The sequence below is a fragment of the Rhea pennata genome, chromosome 3, assembly GCF_028389875.1.
Source record: "Rhea pennata isolate bPtePen1 chromosome 3, bPtePen1.pri, whole genome shotgun sequence".
Lineage (NCBI taxonomy): Eukaryota > Metazoa > Chordata > Aves > Rheiformes > Rheidae > Rhea > Rhea pennata.
The window spans coordinates 61,568,530-61,588,575 of record NC_084665.1 but is presented as its reverse complement, the minus strand read 5'-3'; the positions used below and the strand labels follow the sequence as shown (position 1 = coordinate 61,588,575).

General features: G+C 38.8%; 1 protein-coding gene across 3 annotated transcripts in view; it reads right to left on the bottom strand.

Moving 5' to 3' along the window:
• The window catches only part of TULP4 (TUB like protein 4), a 163,472-nt gene extending 150,480 nt beyond the window's left edge, over window positions 1-12,992 (bottom strand). Inside the window, exon 1 of one of the 3 annotated variants that reach the window (XM_062572422.1) lies at window positions 12,939-12,992. The gene's annotated coding sequence lies outside the window, so the exon portion shown is untranslated. Of the gene's footprint in view, window positions 1-12,653; window positions 12,713-12,751; window positions 12,842-12,938 lie in introns of those variants that run through there. The other 2 variants (XM_062572421.1, XM_062572423.1) reach the window with 2 other exon arrangements.
• Window positions 12,993-20,046: the final 7,054 nt, after the last annotated feature.

Below are 20,046 nucleotides of genomic sequence, written 5' to 3'. Positions count from 1 at the left end.
GGACAGACTTTTTTTATACTGTGAAGCTCAACATACACGAAGTTTCAGATGGAGGCATATGGCATGAGCTATACATGCATGTCAAGTTCATAATAGGGAAGCTGTGCTGAAATCAGTATTTCAGCATGTATACACACACATACATTTATATATAAATTTTAATCAAAGCAATCTACTTGCACAAAAACAGTTATTTGTCAAATTTACACAGACACACGAGAAAAGCAGAGACAAAAGAAGCAAGTTTCCCTCTGGGACAACGAGGTCAGTCAAGGACACACTGAGAACAGGCAAGCCCTTGTAGCCTCATGGGGAAAAGAGTACTAGATTAGATTAACGTGCAAAATTTATGCAGTTTTATTTTGAAGATATAGTGCTAAAACTCTCAGGCAAAAGACCTAAACCAGACTTCAGACATGGTATCAGTTTCCTAGGCTGAGTAAACTGAGTAAACAGGGCAGCAGCCTATACATACATACTACAGTATCATCTGCATCTAATCTAAAAGGTATTTAATTAATTAGCTTAGTCAGGATACAGGTGAGAAAAAAGAATCTGTAACTTTCACTCCAGCAACAGTACTTTAAGACACTGTTACACAAAAAAAAAGTTATTGAAGTCATTTTTATTAGCATTGCAATGAAATGTTAAATCATTTGACATGAGAAATGACATGCTCATAAAATCCACTAAGCAAGATAATCCTGTCTCAATAAATTAGACACTTTGTTTTTCTAATAATATACTCTCTTCTCCCAATATGAACTCAAAAGTACAATGAGTAATCAAGCAAAACAGAGATTAAATACTGATGAAGAAATTAAGATGGCAGTAATTCCTTTCACATTATTTCTGTGGAGACCTAACTGATAGAAGTATACAACAGGTATCTGTTTTAAAAAAATAAAAATGCAAACTCCTGAGAAGACAGTGTGTTACCTTCATGCTGGAAGCTTTCCAGACACAGTTTTGGCTATTACAGTAATCATATACCATGACCAAGGAGGATGGGACAGGCTGGACAAAAATATCTCTTTGACAATCAATATGCCTGCACCAACCCAAAATTGCCCATATAACCAAAATCTGTGTGTATTTCATTTTTGCTTCTGTACAAAACGTTTACATGCATTTTGAAAAAAGTCATGGAAACCAGGAAATGGTCTTCACAACGGACCAACACCAAGATTCAGCAAAGTGTGTCTTAAAATGCTTAAGTTATGAGCACACTAAGATACTTTACTGATTCTAGGCATAACCACCAAGATAAAAGCCAGGCTATTTGACTGAAGGAAGTTATGACCATATTACCCTACATGAAATCAATTTATATTTTACCAAGGATATAACCAGCCACTGATGATAAACATTTCTTTCTATTAGAAGGAAAGCTGCTCTGCTGCAGCATTATCAAGCCTTCCACAACACTTTAAGGAAAAGGCACTTGTCCCAAGGCAGATGCACACTTCTGACCAGCACAGGGGAATATCTTGTTTATAATTAGACTCATCACTAAAAGATTTTTAGAATTTAGAGGACAAAACCCAACACAGACTAAACAAATTACTCCAGGAACATCTAAGCTTTTGTCCAATTTGTTTGTAAATATTAGAAAATATATGCACAAGATATTCCCTATGAATGCTAGGGCATGTAAGAAATAACTCTCAGAATCTGAGGTACCATAATGTTTCTTTGATCCTTCAAACACTAGACATTGTGGAAACCATCTGTATTAAGTCTGATAATCTCAATACAAGAGTATTTTGGCTTTCAGATCAGTGGCTAGAAACATTTCTTTTTGTCTTAACAGCATTTTATCTAAATCAACATTAAAGTTCTGTGCCTGAAATGTTTCTAATTTTCTATTAAAAGTTGAATAAAAGTTCTTCTGCTGCAAATTTATGGCAAACATGCTGTAAATTTATGGCAAACATGCTGCAAAACACACTACATATCCTAATTCTGACAAACAAACGGTACACTTCTGAAAGTTTTACTTGGTATGAAAACATGCATCTCCTGCAACTTCTTCCTCCCTATTATCACTTATCCTTTCTTTAAAATAGATAGCTTTGAAACACGTTGCAAGAAAAACTTAAACTAAAGGCCATTGAGTGCAATGGTACAGGCCGCCTGACAAACAGAGCACAGGCAGACTGTACAAGCCTTAACAGTCTTAGGGGAACAGTGCAGAGTATCAGCAGCATAGTCACAAGAGCGTCCCAAACGGAAATCTCAACAGCACAGGAGAAAGAGTCAAGAAATATGACAGTAGTATTATCATTTGACAAATTTAAAATCCCTGAGTCACCCCTGAATTTGCTCAGCTACTCAGACAAGTAAACTTCTGCAGACAGAGAATAAGCCTTTCCAAAAACAGAATGGAAAAAGATGGGTAAACAGGAGACCTTGCAAAGAGATCTGGCAAGTAATTCAGGCTGACACACCCAGGAAGCCCTGCACCACAACTTGGGAAATCTAATAAGGAAAATTATCATGAAAGATGAAAGAATGACATCCTCCCCCTCCCACGACCACCACCCCTTCTGGATAACCATCTGCACCAAAGCACTGATGGGCATCAATACAAGACATAATGACCTTCTTGCTTTTTCTTACTCTTCTCTGTGACTTAGCGAATTTCATCTTTGCCTTTTTGTCTTGAAGTATACTTCTTTTTGCAAGGTATCTGACTCCACACAGAAAAAGAACAGACCAATCAACAGTTGTCTAAGTGAAGGAACCACCTTCATACCTGTATCATGAATTTAAGACTAACGACAGCAGAAAATCCCATAACTACATTCTCTGGAAAAAGCACTGCCACAGCTTAACCAAAGTGCTGAACTACTTCACATCAAACATGAAGACAGTGCTGTTCAAAAACTTACATGACCCCAATGCTTAATTCTAGTCTTAACAGATCTATGACATGAATAAATTATATTTTGCATGCCACATACTCTACTGTTCAAACATAAACTCAAGGAATATTAGCTAAGTTAATAAGTATTAGACAAAATTGTTACAGGAACTGGAATTCTGTCTGCCAGAAACACTCCCAAGCAAGTAGGATGAGACTTTTCAATGAAAGGGCATCCATGCCTTATTCACATTGTTTCAAAAAAACAGACATTTCTAAAGGGTTGCGAAAGTGAAATCCTCTACATCTTTACTCAAAAACCCATGACAAAAGGACATCTCCATGGATAACGTTGAATAGTCTGTAGATGCATTTACTACTACACAGACGGGAGAGAAATGTGTAAGACTGTCTACTCAACCTTTCCATCTCATACGGACCCTCAGCAATAAATGATCAACACAAACTCGTCATTGCTTTCTCTCCAAACTCTCAACATACTACATATTAATTCACCAATACTCTGAACCCTTTACTTCGTTCACTATCTGCTACAAACTGATAGTTTTTCATCTACATCAGTGCTTTAGCATATATGCCCAGTTATGACCTACACAGATACCTTATTCAGGCATGCAGCTTTTTACTAATCTTTTTATTTCAAGTTATCATTACTCCAGCATCATTGTTGTCTGGTGGTTTACAGACATGTAAGAGACTCCCCCCCGCCCCAAGAGCTCACAATTTTAAGAATCAACATGAGACCACGGAAACAAGGAGTCACTTAAGAGCATTTATAGCCATTTCTTCCCCTTCCATTTTTCTGCACACTTTTATTTTTACCTTTACCTAACCTGCTCATCTTCAGTTAAGTGTATGTTTGGACCATTTCCAACTGCATGACAATTTTTTTTTTTTAATGTTACACTAAACTTTGAATCTTTTATTCAATTTCCTCCAAGTGCTCTATTAGCCTCAGTGCTCAAACGGAAAGTAGGAAGAGAACATTATTCCCATTATACTGCTGAGTAAGGTTAAAGCATCTTGAGGCAATACAGAAGCTTGTGATAGAACTGGGAGAAAAGTGCAGACTGCCGCTGTAATCATCAACTAATACACAACAAAAATAAATTCCAACTGCAACTGTTAATTCACATTAACACAGATTCATTCAAAAAAAAAATCATCAGAATACTAATCTACATTGGATTGCAGCTGTTTTTTAATGTTATATCTCGGCAACCTCCTACCACATGCTCCACCTTCCAAATCACAAAACATCATTACAGTAAACACCAAACAAGCAGAGGTAGCACTTAGAACACACACCAGGAATTACTGAAATATCTGAGGTTATCTTGCAGGTAAGTGGATCTTCTCCTATATCAACTATTCTGAAATTTGATGCAGAGGACTCATTTAGGAAGGACTGGACAAGACCCCCAAAATTAGGATTTCTCAAATGAAGGTAAAACCCAAGGCTACTAAAGTCAAACAAAAACATGACAGAATTCTTTTTTAAAAAACAGATCTTGCTGTACAGCCAAGCATGTGTGCAATTATTTTCTTTTTAAGTTAGGACAATTTTCAAGTTAGATTTCTACATCAACTACATAATGAGGTGCTTTAGAACAAAAACCTAAGATTTATCTCCTGGCTATACTTGCTATAAAGCTACAGAGGAAACAATGAAAAAATAATAAAATACAGTCTTGCCTAGTTTTGCAACAGAATTGCAAAATTCTTATTTCAATAAAGGCAAGGATAACAATATCAGCATTCAAGACTGCCAACATCACAACTCATAACCAGAAGAAATGAAAAATTATTGCCAAAATCATTGTAAAAAAAAAATCTCACTATATATCTTCTCTGAGTTTGTGAACTTGATTACATACCGTTTACTATGTTCTCTAGTGCTCTCTCCATTCAACCTGCATCATCTCAAGCCATATTTAAACAAACTTATGAAAATATCAGGGGAGAACTAATACTGCATAGGCATATGCCTAGCTCAAATAATACCGTTCCATACGAATATACTCCTGAATCTTACTCTATGTCCATTGAACAGACTATAAAACTCCAAAATTCTCTTTCCAATATTGGGAAATAATGTAGGAAATATTACAATGTAGGAAATATTCTGGATTTAATACATGAGACATTATATTGGTATAAAGACAGAGAAGAGCATTTCCTCTGCAAACAGGCTGGCAGACTTTGGAAATTCCAATTTACCTCTGGAAGGTCCACAACTCATAGGCAGAAGACTGAGTCACTTAATTCCGTAATTCAAATTTGCTTTTAACAGAGCCCTGTTGCTACACAGAATTTTTGTTCTTATGAGAAGTACACTAATTATTGTTCATGGTGGCCTATTACAATCAATAACAGAACTTACTATAGGTAAGTTTTGAAGAACCATGTCCCTTCCCCCATCCCTCTAATCTTTTTTTCATCTTCATCTCCTCTTGGGAAAAACTGCAAGTGGTTCCAAATCCCACACCTGTAGAATGAGCTGGTTTAATTTTATCCATTGATCATTTATCTAAAATAGCAGATTTTCACTGCATAGCTTCCCATGCCATTATAACATTCAAACGTATCTACTTAAATCTCTCTCCTAGAATTCAACCACTTTTGCTGCTTTATCTATTTCATTTTGTAAAGGGTTACTGGATGATGAGTGCCATATCCCCTTTTTCTATTCTTTTCTGCCAAAAATCAAAAGACCGTACACTGCCATAAAGGATCCTTTGCCTCATGCACCAAAGAAAACATCCTTAAAAATCTGCTACCAAACCCTAAAACTTAAGGGGAAGAAGGAGGAAGCCAAATAAGGGATGAGTCCACATCAAATTAGGACTGGAAAGGCAAATGAAAACTGTTTGATTTATATACATTATTTCTAACAGGTGCAGTGAAAGTTAGATCAATTAATAAATACAGGAGAGTACCATTTCATTACGTACTATTTCCAAATTATTCTGGAATGTCTTAGAATGTTTTTGGATGACCCCACGATAAAGAGAGGTATAATTTCTGCAGTAGCAGAGGGCAGATATTGCACATTCGAAGTCTGAATCAAAACTTTCTTCATTCTTAATAGACATTCAAACTTGATCATTACTTTTCAAAAGCAAGCTTTTTACACTTGTAATGTTTCTACAGATACAATTCATACACAGATACAAACTGTCATCTTTAAAAAAAAAAAAAGAGAGAGAGAGAGAGAGATCCGTGTCTGGAAGAAAAACTGGCTATAAGTAGTTTTCAGGTTCCATTTCAAGAGAAATTCAAAATGTAAGATAGACATATATGGCACACAAATCAAACTTTATGAAAAGTGAGAAGATGGTTCTTTTTATATATCTTTCTGTAAATATGGAAGTCCACACACAAGTCCTGACACTTCATTTTTATATATCAGTTAACTTCACCAATATAAATTTGATATAAGGTTTTACAAATTAAAAAAACGATAGTTTTACACTATGCAAAACACAAGGAGTGGTAGAATCATGACTTCTAAGTTGCCATCAGTCTACCTAAAAAATGAGCACTTTCAATTCCCTCTTTCTTGCATCTTGGACACTGCGGGTGCTAAAGATCTCAAGAGTTCAAAACTAGATTGCATAAATTCACTACAAGTATTAAATATCAAATGTTTAAATACCAAAACATCTACTCAGTGACCCCTAAATTGCAATCTGCCAGAAGCTAGCTGGATATCTGGAGGAAGTATCGCTCTCTCTTGCCCTATTATGCTCTTTTTCAGGCATCTGCTACTGTCCACAGTTAAAATCAAAATACAGATCACAGAATCAGTAAGGCTGGAAGGGACCTCTGGAGATCATCTAGTCCAACTCCCCTGCTCAAGCAGGGTCACCTAGAGCATGTTAGACAGGGTTGCACCCTGGCGGGTCTTGAATATCTCCAGAGAAGGAGACTCCACAACCTCCCTGGGCAACCTGTGCCAGGGCTCTGTCACTTTCACAGGGGAGAAATTCCCCCTCACTGTCAGGCGGAACTTCCTGTGCTTCAGTTTCTGCCCATTGCCTCTTGTCCTGTCACATGGGACAACTGAAAAGAGTTTGGCCCCATCCCCTTCACACCCTCCCTTCAGATACTTATACACATTGATAAGTTCCCCTCTCAGTCTTCTCTTCCCCAGGCTGAAGAGGCCCAGCTCTCGCAGCCGTTCCTCATAGCACAGATGCTCCAGCCCTCTGATAATCTTTGTAGCCCTACGCTGGACTCTCTCCAGTAGCTCCATGTCTCTCTTGTACATGAGAGCCCAGAATTGGGCACAGTACTCGAAATGAGGCCTCCCCAGGGCTGAGTAGAGGGGCAGGATCACCCCCTCCACCTGCTGGCAACACTCTTCCTAATGCACCCCAGGAGACCATTGGCCTTCCTGGCCACAAGGGCACATTGCTGGCTCATGGTCAACCTGTCATCCACCAGCACTCCCAGGTCCTTCTCTGCAGAGCTGCTGTCCAGCAGGTCAGCCCCTAGCCTGTACTGGTGCCTAGGGTTATTCCTCCCTAGGTGCAGGACTCTGCACTTGCCCTTGTTGAACCTCAGGAGGTTCCTCTCCACCCAAGTCTCCAGCCTGTCCAGGTCTCTCTGAATGGCAGCACAGCCCTCTGGTGTATCAGCCACTCCTCCCAGCTTGGTAAAATGGCAAGACACCTTTGGTCTGACCTGACATATCACCTTAAGGTCCCTATTTTTATGCATGGAAAAAAGGACAGCGAAATATCTAAAGATAGTTCAACACCTACACTGTTCAATTCCTTCATTTCCAAACATTATGTAGTGCACTTGTATAGCAGCCAAGATATTTATATAGTAACAGTTCTTAATATACTTTTATCACTCAAGAGAGTTAGGGAAGACACCACAAATACATAACTCTTCCTACTTCTCCCTTAGCTGAACACACTCCCCCTTTCAAGTTTTGCTTAATGCTTAAAAATAGCTTTATGAAATTTCTTGATATTTCCATACAACATTAACTTTTATCCATAGCCTGTAATACCTTCAAGAGATGATTCGTGCAAGTCAGTCTCTATTTAGTGTGTGTATTTTACTCAGATTTTAAACACAGCTTTGGGGATGTCTTTTCTAATTATTTACAACTGAAAAGATTTCTGAGAAGTTATTCCACCGTGCCGTTAGAATAGGGACATCTGTTCTTTAACAAGTAGTAATAAGATTGGTAACAATAGCTAGGTGCCCAATTTATCAGTCCCACTGTACTAGAGACTGCTTAAAGACAGAATAAAAATGAGAGCTTTTCCTCTCACAATTTTAAAGTTTTGTTATCCATGGTCTTTCTCCAACTGAAAAGTCTTCTGTAGATTACAACCCATCAGAATCTCAGCAGGTAGCCAACTTTTGTTTTTCATGACAACTTTATTTGTTAATTAGCTTCAAAACCACTGCTCTTCTATAGTATTTATAGCATACATGGAAAAGCTCCCTTTTCTTTCACATTGTGTCCGAAATTTATGATTGCTTTCTATGCTTTTCTTCTGCTTAAATTGAGCCAGGTACCATTGATAAAATATCATTGCTAAAGTATTTGTAGTAATTTTCTTTAAATGGTCATGCAAATAGATCAGATTTTGGCCTACTTCCAAATTTTACTTTGCAATTATTCTAACTAATAAAACAAGAGACACTTGAAGATTTTATTTAGAAATATGTTTAGCAGACCAGATACTCAATTCAGCAAATATTTAACGAGAAGAATGTCTTCAAAGGAGAGAAATCTATTCCACTACACATACAAAGCAAAGGAAGAACTGACAGGATGGACTGATACTAGTACCAAGAAGTGCTAAATCTCTTGCATGCTAATGAGAGAGCTAATCCTCAAATACATATTTTGCAAAGAGTACTTTACATTAGACATGGACATTGGAGAGAATTTGAACTCAGGATACTAGTCAGGATATTAGGAAAGCATATGACTCAACTGGATCTGCTAGCTCTGAAGCTATGCAGAAAGTAGCAATCACAAATGAAACAAACTCCATGCTATACAAATAGCCCAGTTTTCCAGTTGGAGATTCCCCAGATCAGCTTTAATATATATCTGACTGATAATCAAAATCCTTGATTATCAAGGATTTGATGTGCAGCTGAGGAATACTAAGGTCTTTTGTGAATATAAGCACAAAGCAAAAACTAGTATCTTTTAAATGACCTCTGATAATAAAGTTTTAAGTACTGTAAAAGAATGTAAACAAAGACATTAATTTAAAAAACACATACAAAATAGAAATAATGGATCAAATATATAAACATGGATCAAAGTAAGAGTCACATACACAAGAGTAGGGATGTTAGGTCATGAACACAGAATTAGGCAGAAATATGTAATATATTTGCATTTCCCTCTGGACCTCAATATTGGCATTAGATCTGTGCAAAAGAAATCTAAATCCACAGAGATCTAACTGGAGTCTAGATCCTACTCTGCCTACAAGCAGACCCTGATTTTCCACGGAGGAAGCTGAAATCACTGACTACACCTTTAAGACCACAGGCAAGCATTTCACTACAGTGTGTGCCTTAGCCCCCTTTACTAAAGACTTCACAACTAAAGTTATATGAGCTCATGTGTCTGGAAAGTATCATACACAATGAGTTCCTACACAAATTACATACACACAAGTTCTGATAATGGAAAAGCTACTTCCTCATTTGTATTTTATGTCTAAATGACAATGTATTCACTTGAATTAAAAACAAAATAAATAGTTTTCTGTCCTTTTTTGGAAAATATTAACGCAGTATAGAGAACCTCAAGTCCTAAATCAAACTATCTATTAAAATGCACCAATAATATAATTAGTGATAATCATCTGAACACCAGATTTGACAAAGGTGGCTGGAAAACAACCATTTAAGAGCATGCACATCACACCTCTAGTATCGTTAAGTTTGTTCTGCTACCATACAGACTACAAAAATGGGATATTTATGGCAAAGAAATAGCTCCAGTCAAAAATAAATGAAATATAAGATTCCAAATCACTATCTCTGATCAGTTCTGCAACATGGTAGAGTGGAAGTGAATGAAACCAAGGAGATACAAGGATGCCTAGCCATACAAATAACTCATTCAAAATCCCCCTCCCTTTTTTTTTTCCTAATAAACATCAAGAGACATCTGTACAAACTCTCTTAGCAGCCAAGCTCCTTGGTAACTGAACTGTAGGGCATGCACCACTTTTACTTCAATCATCTTAACAGAGGCCCATCCTGAATCATTCTCTAACTCATCAATGAATTGGACTAAGTCTTCAGGACAATCCCTTCTGCCACTAAGTAGACATCTGCTCTATCTACCAAAGCTCAAGCTTAGCTTCCAACCTGACCATGGAACGTACAATATGAAATGAATTCATGCATCACTAACCAAAGCAAAACTCATATAACACAAATCTGTATTAAACAGAAACATGAGTTTGTGTTTTTATCATAAGGATGGAAGTCAAACACCTGATTTTATCATTAGGCCCTTTTACTTTGCTTGAAAGTTCAGCTGAATCAGTTATTATTTCATGATAAAAATGTGATTCAGTGGGCTAATGGGAGTTAAATTGCAACCATTTTCTTGGTGTTAGCTTATGTGCGAAACATTTAAAAATCTATTCACTAACTTACTGAGAGAAAAATGATTGTCCATGTGTTCAATATAGTTCACAAGATGGGGGTGCGGTGGTCAAAACAGTTACAAATTTAAGAGTTTTACAGTAAACATCCATTGACTATATAAGAATAAATTCCACGATCTGTTGCTAGAAGCAGCAAGAAGTACTGTATAAAAAAAAAATCCCTGAAAGTCATTCACAACAGTTACAGCTGTCAATTTTCTAAGCTATTTCCAATCTTTTAAATATCTATCTATCTATATGCATCAACCTACTACTTTCTTTCAGCCAAAATTTGATAATGACCTCCTAATTAGGATTCCATCCGGGGAGGAAATATGCAATCTTTTTTAAAGCAGTTCTGCTTTGCTTGACATTCATATTGCCTATGAAAAATGAGGCCCACTCCTGCAAACTTTCCTTATAAGAGCAATTCAGTTAACTTCATGCCAGGAGCTCCTATTTCTTGAATGAAGACTGCAGGATCTAGTTGATAGCTAGAATCCCCAGGGAATATCATGACTTTACTATTATGGGAAAATTTGTGACGGTATTACTGAAATAGTTTTACCAGAAATCTTGATATAATAAGTCTGCTCCATTAATATATCTCTTCTTTTTATGAAAATTAAGTTTAAATACAGTTAGATGCTAGGGGCTTAAGGTTCACATTCATACAATCATCCTACAGATGTCAACACTGTATTATGGTAGAGTACATGCTATTTTGAGGTTATATGCTGAGTGTCATTAAGCAGATATTTTAAGTTCTAAGTCTCAGATTTAACAAACAATTTGTAAAGACAGCCATTAAGAAACAATTTTATTTACAGCTCCCATATATGTGACAAGCTCAGTTGTACATAGCTCTTATCTAACCTATTTAAAAACACAGTATGTTGCTCATGAATCAGTAATCCTTGGGCAGGCAGATTTCAACCTGGCAAAATGGAATTGCCTACAGGAATGATATGACTGCAATTATATTTTTAAAGAAGCAGAGAAAGATTTTTTTTTTTTTTTTTTTTTGCTATTCAGAGGCTTTTGTCTATTTCTTTTTCTGAAAAAGATATGAATCTAAGTCGTGGAAGAAAAAACTGTTCTTAAATACTAAAGCATCACATCTAACTTCAGAAGTCCCTTGACCGCAAATTGCTGAAGGCCTGGCTGCTTTCCCAAAGCTTCACTACATGCGCACCCTGTTGTTATGCTGTTTCCTAGGCATCTGCTATTTGACACTTTCAGAAACAGGATTTGGAGCTAGGTGGACCTTCATTCTGTCCCCATGAAGCTGTTTCCACTGCAAGTTTTAAGGTCTAATTCAAAATTAAGTACTGAACTGGTATACGGTTCCTGCACTCTTTAGCCAGCCTTCAGCAAGCCCGGGCGCTCAAACATGTACACATGCGGATGCCTACGGACACGTATGATGTAAAGACACAACACCAAAGAATACAAAGAAGGTACGTTTGCTCCGCTAGTTTTACAGCGCCACTGGGTATATCTCCTAACCGTCTGCTCTCCCCTGTCCAGAGAAAGAAAAAGGGGGAGAAGGAGGAAGGGAAACAAAGTAAAATAAGATTAACAGCGACCCAGAGAGCATGTGGAGGGTCACAGGTGATGCAGAAGGCAGCCCGGAGCCGCCCGACCCCAACGGCTGCTGCTGGAGGAAGGGGAACGTCCCCATCCCACCATCCGGATTTTAGTGCACAGGTATAAAGGGAAAAACAGGTTTTCTAGCCGATCACCTGTCCTTTAGTTTTTGAGACTGGCTAGGAGAAGGAAGCATTAAAAAAAAAAAAAAAAAAGAAGAAAAAGAAGGGGGGGGGGTGCTGCGGCTCCCTACCCAGGTCGCTGTGAACGAGGCACGCTGGAGCAACGGCTAAATAAAGGATGCACACACACATTCAGAAGGTCTTCTGTAACCACGGCACAAAATGGACTTCTTTCCCCACGCCCCCGGCCGCCTCCCCGGCGGCTGCCGGTCTCTCTGCCTCACGCAAACGCGCACACACGCACACGCACAACTGCCCCATCGGAACAAAAGAAAAACAGCCCCGCCGCCGCGGCCACGGCCCCGCACAGCGCCCAGCCCGCCGCGGCGGCCCCCTCACCTGCGGCCCGCCCCGCCGCACCCTGCTCCGGCGCCGGGCCGGCCGCTGAGGGGAAGGGGGCACCCCCCACCCACCCGCCGCCGCCGCCCCGCACTCACCGCGGCGCGGCGGGCGGGCAGCGGCCACCCGCTGTCCCCGGGCTGCTGCTGCTGCTGCCGCCGCCGCCGCCTCCTGCCGCTCCCCCGCCCGCCCGGCCCGGCCCGGCCCGGCCCCGCGCGCGCCTCTCCTTCCTGCCCTCCCGCCCGCCCGCCCTTCCTCCCCCGCCCGCCCGGCTCCGTCTCTCACCGCTACCGGAGCGGCGGCGGCGGCGGCTGGGCCCGACTCCTCCGCCACGTGACCCCGCCACGTGACCACCACACTTCCCCGGCCCCGCCCCCGCCCGGCCCGGCCCGAGGGCGCGGGCAGCGTCGCGCCTCCGTCACCTTCTCCGCGCAGCCCGGTAACGGCTCGTCCGACCGGGCGACGGGGCAGCGGAGGGCTCCCACGGCGGCCGCCCCCTCGTGCCCGCGTCCCCCCCGCCAAGCCTGCGACTTTTCCCCCGAGAGAGGAGGAGATGCGGTCTGGAAAACCAGGGCTATGTATCATACTGGGCGTTATTCGATACCAAAGCACTTTTCTGCTACCTGCAGGGATAAAACAAAGGGAAGGGAAAAGGTTGGTGCCCGGAGCTGAGCACCAACAAGTCAAATAACATCTCACAGTGCTCCTAGTAAAATCCAAAGGCACCGCAGGCCTCGATTTTGAAGTAAACCAAAAGCCACAGAGAGTGAGAAATAACTGCGCTGACTAGCAAGCAAGATGAGCAACCCCTGCTAAAGGTAACTGCTGCTCCCAGAAAATACAGCCTGCCATAAGAGATCGGGGGTGTCCTATGAGGGGGAATGGCTTCGGCCTTGATGCTGGCACACACAACGTGCCGTCCGGCCCTATCGACGCTACAAGCCAGGTGATCAGTAAGGAGACGTTTGCACTGCAAACACTTCAGCTCTTTTTCTGGTGGTACGTTCAGTTCATATTGCATTCTTCAGAAAGCACTAGTGACAGGCCGGAACATAAGAAGTGTTCAACTTAGTAATTTAAGGAAAGTAGAAACAAGCAAACTATAATTATCAGCTCTAAAAAGGCCATCTAAACAACAGTACGGGAGCAGGAAATGAAAAGGCCCAGTTTCTTACTATTTTTGGCAATGACAAATTATTGAGCATTTCAAAAACTGAAAAGGTAAAAGGGTATTTTTGCTGTATTCCACATATATTCCCCAAGGCTCTGTAAGGATTTCATCTTGCAGCCTCTAGCAAGAAGAAGACAAACTGTGCCATACGACGAGCTAGATCTGTGAAAGCCTTAGATTGAAGCCCGAGATGCTACATGTTAGAACTTAGCATGGATTTTTTTTCTGCTGGTTTATCTAACTTTGTTTAAGAAACAACTTGTTGCTTTTATTTAAGTTTTTCAAGGTAAAGCCTTGGGCATTTCTGAAGATGAAATAGTAGTCCTATTGTATCCTACAGTCCTATAGCTAAAGTGCAATAAAACCTGTTATCAAGGAGTTAGGACTCCATTTCTGAGTGTGTTTCAATGTGCTGTCCATAGAGAACAGGTTTCCTGAACTACCTCCAGGATACCTGCAAAAGGTAACAGAACAAAACGCCACCTTATTAAATTTGTTATACTGGGATCTCCTCTTTGTTGGAAAATTGAGGGGTCAAAACAGTTAAAAAGCTGTGTTACTGAATTTTTATCATATTGTGGATTTAACTTAAGCCATCTGCGCCTTAGCTCAGTTCCTAATTTACAGGCTGTCATAAGGATTAACATCTGATAGAGCAAAAAGCATCACAGAAATGTTTCCAAAACAGTAACAACTATAGCTCTAACCCAGTTTGTAATCCTGTCCTCTCCACCCTTAGCACATTAGTCTCACTGTGCTGCCTACTGGTCTCTTTCCTCACTTGTACTAATAGTCTTTAGAAGCTGCATTGACAAGAAAAAGCTACCTCTGACAACTGTTCACCAGTCTCCGTAAACTATGGTCATGACTTTTTGGAAGTTATTTTGCAACAGTCTACCCATCCTGCAACCTATTACATGCTGAAGGAAAATACACAGGAAGATGAACTATCTTATCAGCCTTGGAGCTCATTCTATCCATATAAAATACTAATTTTCAAATGACAAATTCATCATATAAATTCACACAGACACACAAGAGTTTCTGAAACTAGAACAGTGTACTTCAGACCATATTTTAACTTTGCAATGGAGGAACAACCCCTATCTTTTGCCTCTGCAAGCGTGAATCAACAAACACTGATTCCACATCAGAGTGAGACTACCGCACTAGTCCTTCACTCATACGCAGAAGGGAGTAACAGCATGATCAAATTAAGTCCCTAATCTGAGAGACTGGAACCCAAGAGTATCCTTGCAGTTGAAGATTTCCTAAGCTTCCAAAGTAAAAGCTGAAGTTACAGCCTCTATTATTTACAGCAGTAGCACATGCTGTTTTAAGTTTATCCTGCAGAACACTGCTGTTCTATAAATGCAAAGGCATATCACAACTGGGGAGAATACCTCTACTGCACATTATCAGGCTTGTACAACTTTATTTTGTACTTGTTCTGTAGCTACATTTAAAAGTACATGTTCCTAGGATAGTCAGGCTGTCAAGCTTGTTGCATGTGCCGGTGTCATCCTTCCATATGTCATCCTTCCATATCCTTTCTACTAAGGATTGAGTAGTCCAGCTCATGAGTTATAAAGCTGCAGTTTCAGTGCAGTTCTCCCAAAGGTCATTGGCCAACAGCAAAAAAAAATGCAGTTGTGATCTGACGGAGGCAGGTCTTAAACAGTGCACCAAGGCAATAACAGTACAAATAGGATTTCCTTCTGCAACTCTGGTCAAGACTGAAACAGCATCAAGTCATTTTTTGTGTTGCATGTTAACAAATGCATCATTTTAATCCTATTTACAGAAAATCATATCAAACTTTTAAGGCAAAGACCTCAGTCTTGCAAATACTTAGGCACATTATTTCGTTCAACTCAAAGTTATTGATAAGTTTTTATAATAACAAGGCTTGAGGGTGGACTTAACTGCATGCCAATGTTGAACTTATTTCCCTCACCTGCTTTTGAGTTACAGCTGCAACAGATAGGAATACTTTTTATTGTAGAAATGGGTCACTTTTTTCCTTTAGATAACTCAAGAACTTTTTGTTTTGCTTTTTTCTGCCCTTAGTTATCTGGACTTACTAGATCTCCAGCTTTGAACGAAACTGTCCTTGGGATGATTTTGAACATGAAGAGCTACATCTCCAAAAGAAACATTAAAAAAACCAACCAAACAACAACAACAAACTCTTCAATTTAATGAGACAGTGAATATCTTATCTGGACAGAAAAAAGAAATAGATATTCTGGTTGGGCAGACTATGGAAGGTGTGTTGAAGACATTGTTTCCTGTTTTTTTTCTTTTTGAAATAAATTTCCACATTCAAAAATAGTTCATGTAATTGCTGATAGGCAAGTGAGATCTATCATCTGCCTTCATGATTCATCATAGTTACTTTAAAGAATTGCCTGATCATCTTTATAGAAGTAAAAAAGGACAAAAACAGTTCACTTTGCAGAACACTACCTTGTAGGACCTAAACTAGAATAGCCTATTTAAGTGTCTTGTATTATGATAGGAAATCTGTTCTCATAGACGTATCCCTTATTCTATCTTCTTTCTTACTCTCTGTCTGCATTTCCAACAAATATGACCTATTTTTAATGCATTGGACAGTTTCACATGCAAACTTACCTTTTTTATTACTATTTTTATTTTAAACATTCGTCCAACTGATTCTATAAGACATTTCACTTTTAAGGTACCTAAGCTCACAATTTTCCTCTACCACACAGGAATAAATCAGGGGATGAGAAGTCAGCCTGCCTAGGCTGATTCCCCCAAAGAGCAAAGATCTCCCCAGTAGCTGAGGAGACTAGCCAGGCTGAACAACACTGAACTAGGCCCTCAAGCTGACTGGCTGTTTGCTTCAGTTTCCTCCTGCCTCATATTCTTTGTGAAAGCAGCTCCTATCTTCCACGTGCATCTTCCCTGTTCAGGGTGCTTAACGTACCCTAAATAGGGAACACAAAATATCATCTCAGGTTACTGAAAGAACTGATATGTTAAAAACAACAACACTGTTTTTTTAAATAAGTCTGCCAATCCTAGAATTCATAAGAGAAGACATGGCACCTGAGTGGGGACAAAATAATGAGGGCATGTTAAGAGTTATTAATCTGGTGAGAACGGCATGTAAGGAATTGAAAAAACATTTTGTAGGAAAGAACAAAGACATTGAGGTAAATGGGAAAATGAGGTCAATATGTACTGCAAGCTGAACAGAAATGTATTAATTATTTGCATATTTTCTTCATCAGATAACTGATCTACTAAACAAGGGAAATATATTCATTTTTTTCTTTTTTGGACTTAGCACTTGAAATGGTGCCACATGAGAAATTAAACACACTGAAGAGATGGGGACTAGTACAGATGGCAAGGGAGAGGAACTAATACGGATGGCAGCGGATTGTGCTCAGAAAAAAATACTAGACTAAAGAAATGTTATTGAAAAGGTCACTATCATGATTGATTTATATTTTTGTGAGTTGACCTTAGAACAAAAACATGAGTGTAATAAAACTTGCTGATGACACAAACTTGAGAAGCAACAATATAGAGTAGAATAAGAATCTCTATCATTCAGAAAAAAATGGACGACCACAGAAACAAATTCATTAAAAACTGAATAAACTATTCTAGTATAAAGTTCAAGTTCATGAACTTAAGAACTTATAGCTGTTCATTTAAAAATGGAGGCATCAATTGAAAAGAGAGGAGGAGAAACATCTGGATCTGCCAGTCAACAACAAAATGTCTATGAGTCATCAGTCCAATGAGATCATGAAAAAGGCTTAGGCAACCAGGAAGTTTTTCCAACAGAGATCTGGAATATAAATGCTGTTGCATTAATACTGTGAGGACTTCACTTGGGATACTGTGTACAGTTGTGACCACTTCACCTGGGATACTGTGTACAGTTGTGATCACTTCAACCTGATAAATTCAGCCTGAAATAGGCACAGAGAAGGGCCAGGATTCTGTCCTGAAAGTTTTGCTTCTAACTATGTGCTACTCTGTTAAACCTACTCACATAGTCTTTTTTTCCCCTTTTTTTCTTTTTTTCCTCAATTTCATTTGCTAGATTAGGTTAGGTCCACCTCTTTATATATATATATATATATAAATATATATATATATATATATAAAGTTTAGAATTATGTTCAAAGTGAGGCCTTTGACTATGTCTACCATACAAAAAAAAAAAAAAAAAAAAAAGAGAGAGAGAGAAGAAAAAGAAAGAAAAGAAAAAGCAACTAAAACAACTTTCTCCACAGAACCCATAGTATAATACTAAAATAAATAGCAGCTGGTGAAAATACTTCCAAGGTCCCTAGGTTTTTCAGACAAGTGCCTTAATGGCTGAGATAAAATTTTTCCCCCAAATTCAACGGAGATAACACTCAAATACAAAAATAAATACAGAACTCCCCAAAAATATGAAAGAATAAGAAATGAGCCATCAAGTTATTCAAAGCTTTAAGCATCAGAATTGTAACAGCAGTTACAGTCAGGGCCCCAAATGAGTGAGTTTTGTGTTTCACTCTACATAGTAGAAAATATAACAAAAATAAAGAGACTTGCAAACTCAAACATCTTCTATCAGTCATCCAGAAATAAATAACATAATTACAGCATGACATCTGCATTTGCTGTGGATAATCCTATGAAGGTACATGGTGAAATATTTAAGTCCTTTAACTGTACTAATAAAATAACTGTAATCTGTAGATCTAAAAGTAGGAAAATACACTCTATAAGGAATATGCTGAATCTTCTACCTGATTTTTCTGTTTTTAGCAAAATACAATGATAAAAATGCAGCTGTATACACAAAGCAAGGAACTTTTTTCATGTATGCCTGATTAAACATATCACCGATCATTTGTATCCTGTTTTCAGAGGGACACAATTTCTAGATGTGAAAGTTCTGAGTATCACTTAGCACCCCAATATCTTACTTTTTTTTTTCTCTCTTGAGAACCCCACCATCAGCTTGAGGCTTACTGGTGACACTACTCAGTTGCAAGGATTACAAAATCGTTATTTTCCTTCCTCAATTGTAAAGAAACATTATTGGACAAGAAAGGTTATCTTTCTCTCAGGAGGTGACAGTACTGTATTTGCAGTGATTTTAGGCACACAAGCACACAATGTATACAGTATATACTGTGTATACACTGTATATGTATCCACACACCCAGTGGTGTTTATACATGTGTGCATCTGTATATATGTACATGCATAGTGTTTCTTATACCCAAGTATGTATATATATGTGTATATAAACACATACACACACACACAGAAAAATCACTGTATTCTAAGACTGTTACTCAGAATCATGGTTAGGCCAGGATGCAATGCTCGGAATACTTACTAACGTCAGATTGACAAAAATACTTACTACACATGCATGTGAACTAGCATATTAGCATAGTAAGATCCCTGCAACTGAATTCATATTTTTCTATATATGTTAGGAAGTACCCCAACATTTATTTTTACCATGAGAAAGCTTTTATTTTAATAACAGTGAGCAGAACAGACTTCTGTAGTATATTTTCTCTGTTTAGATAGAATACAGAAAAGACCACAGTCCTGCTTTATCAAAGCAGAAGTAGGATCAGACTCAAAGATACATACAGCACAGAAACAAACCCACAGATAATCTCATTTGGGAAAGAAAGAAAAACACACACACTTAAATACTTCAGTGATTTTCAGTTCTCTGATTTTTCCCCCCAAAGGATTAAGACCCTTCTGAATAAGCAGCCTCTTTTTTTTTTTTTTTTTTATAAGTCTTAATGTACGTTGAGTATCCTTTTCACTTCTTTTAATTATAGTTGTAACAAATGCTATTTACCAGCTAGATCCCAAACTACTTAACAGAAAAGTACTCTTATCCCCATTTTACAGATGGAGAAATCTATGCTACAGCAAAGGGAAGGTACCTGCTGGAGATCACTGAGCAATGTAAGACTTTTCACTTCTCCACTAGATTATACCAGTTCACTTAAACGTGACCTGTTTTTTTTTTTTTTATGTAGTAAGACATTCTTACCAAAATAAAGCTGTTGGCATCTTCCGCTCTCAGAGAAGATTAATCTTCACAGCTCTAACAGTAAGACAGAAGTTAAAAAGTTACTATTAAATGCAGTGCTGAGTATCACATATAAGCAGGTCCTGAAAGCTAACAGAATTCAGAGTAGTAAG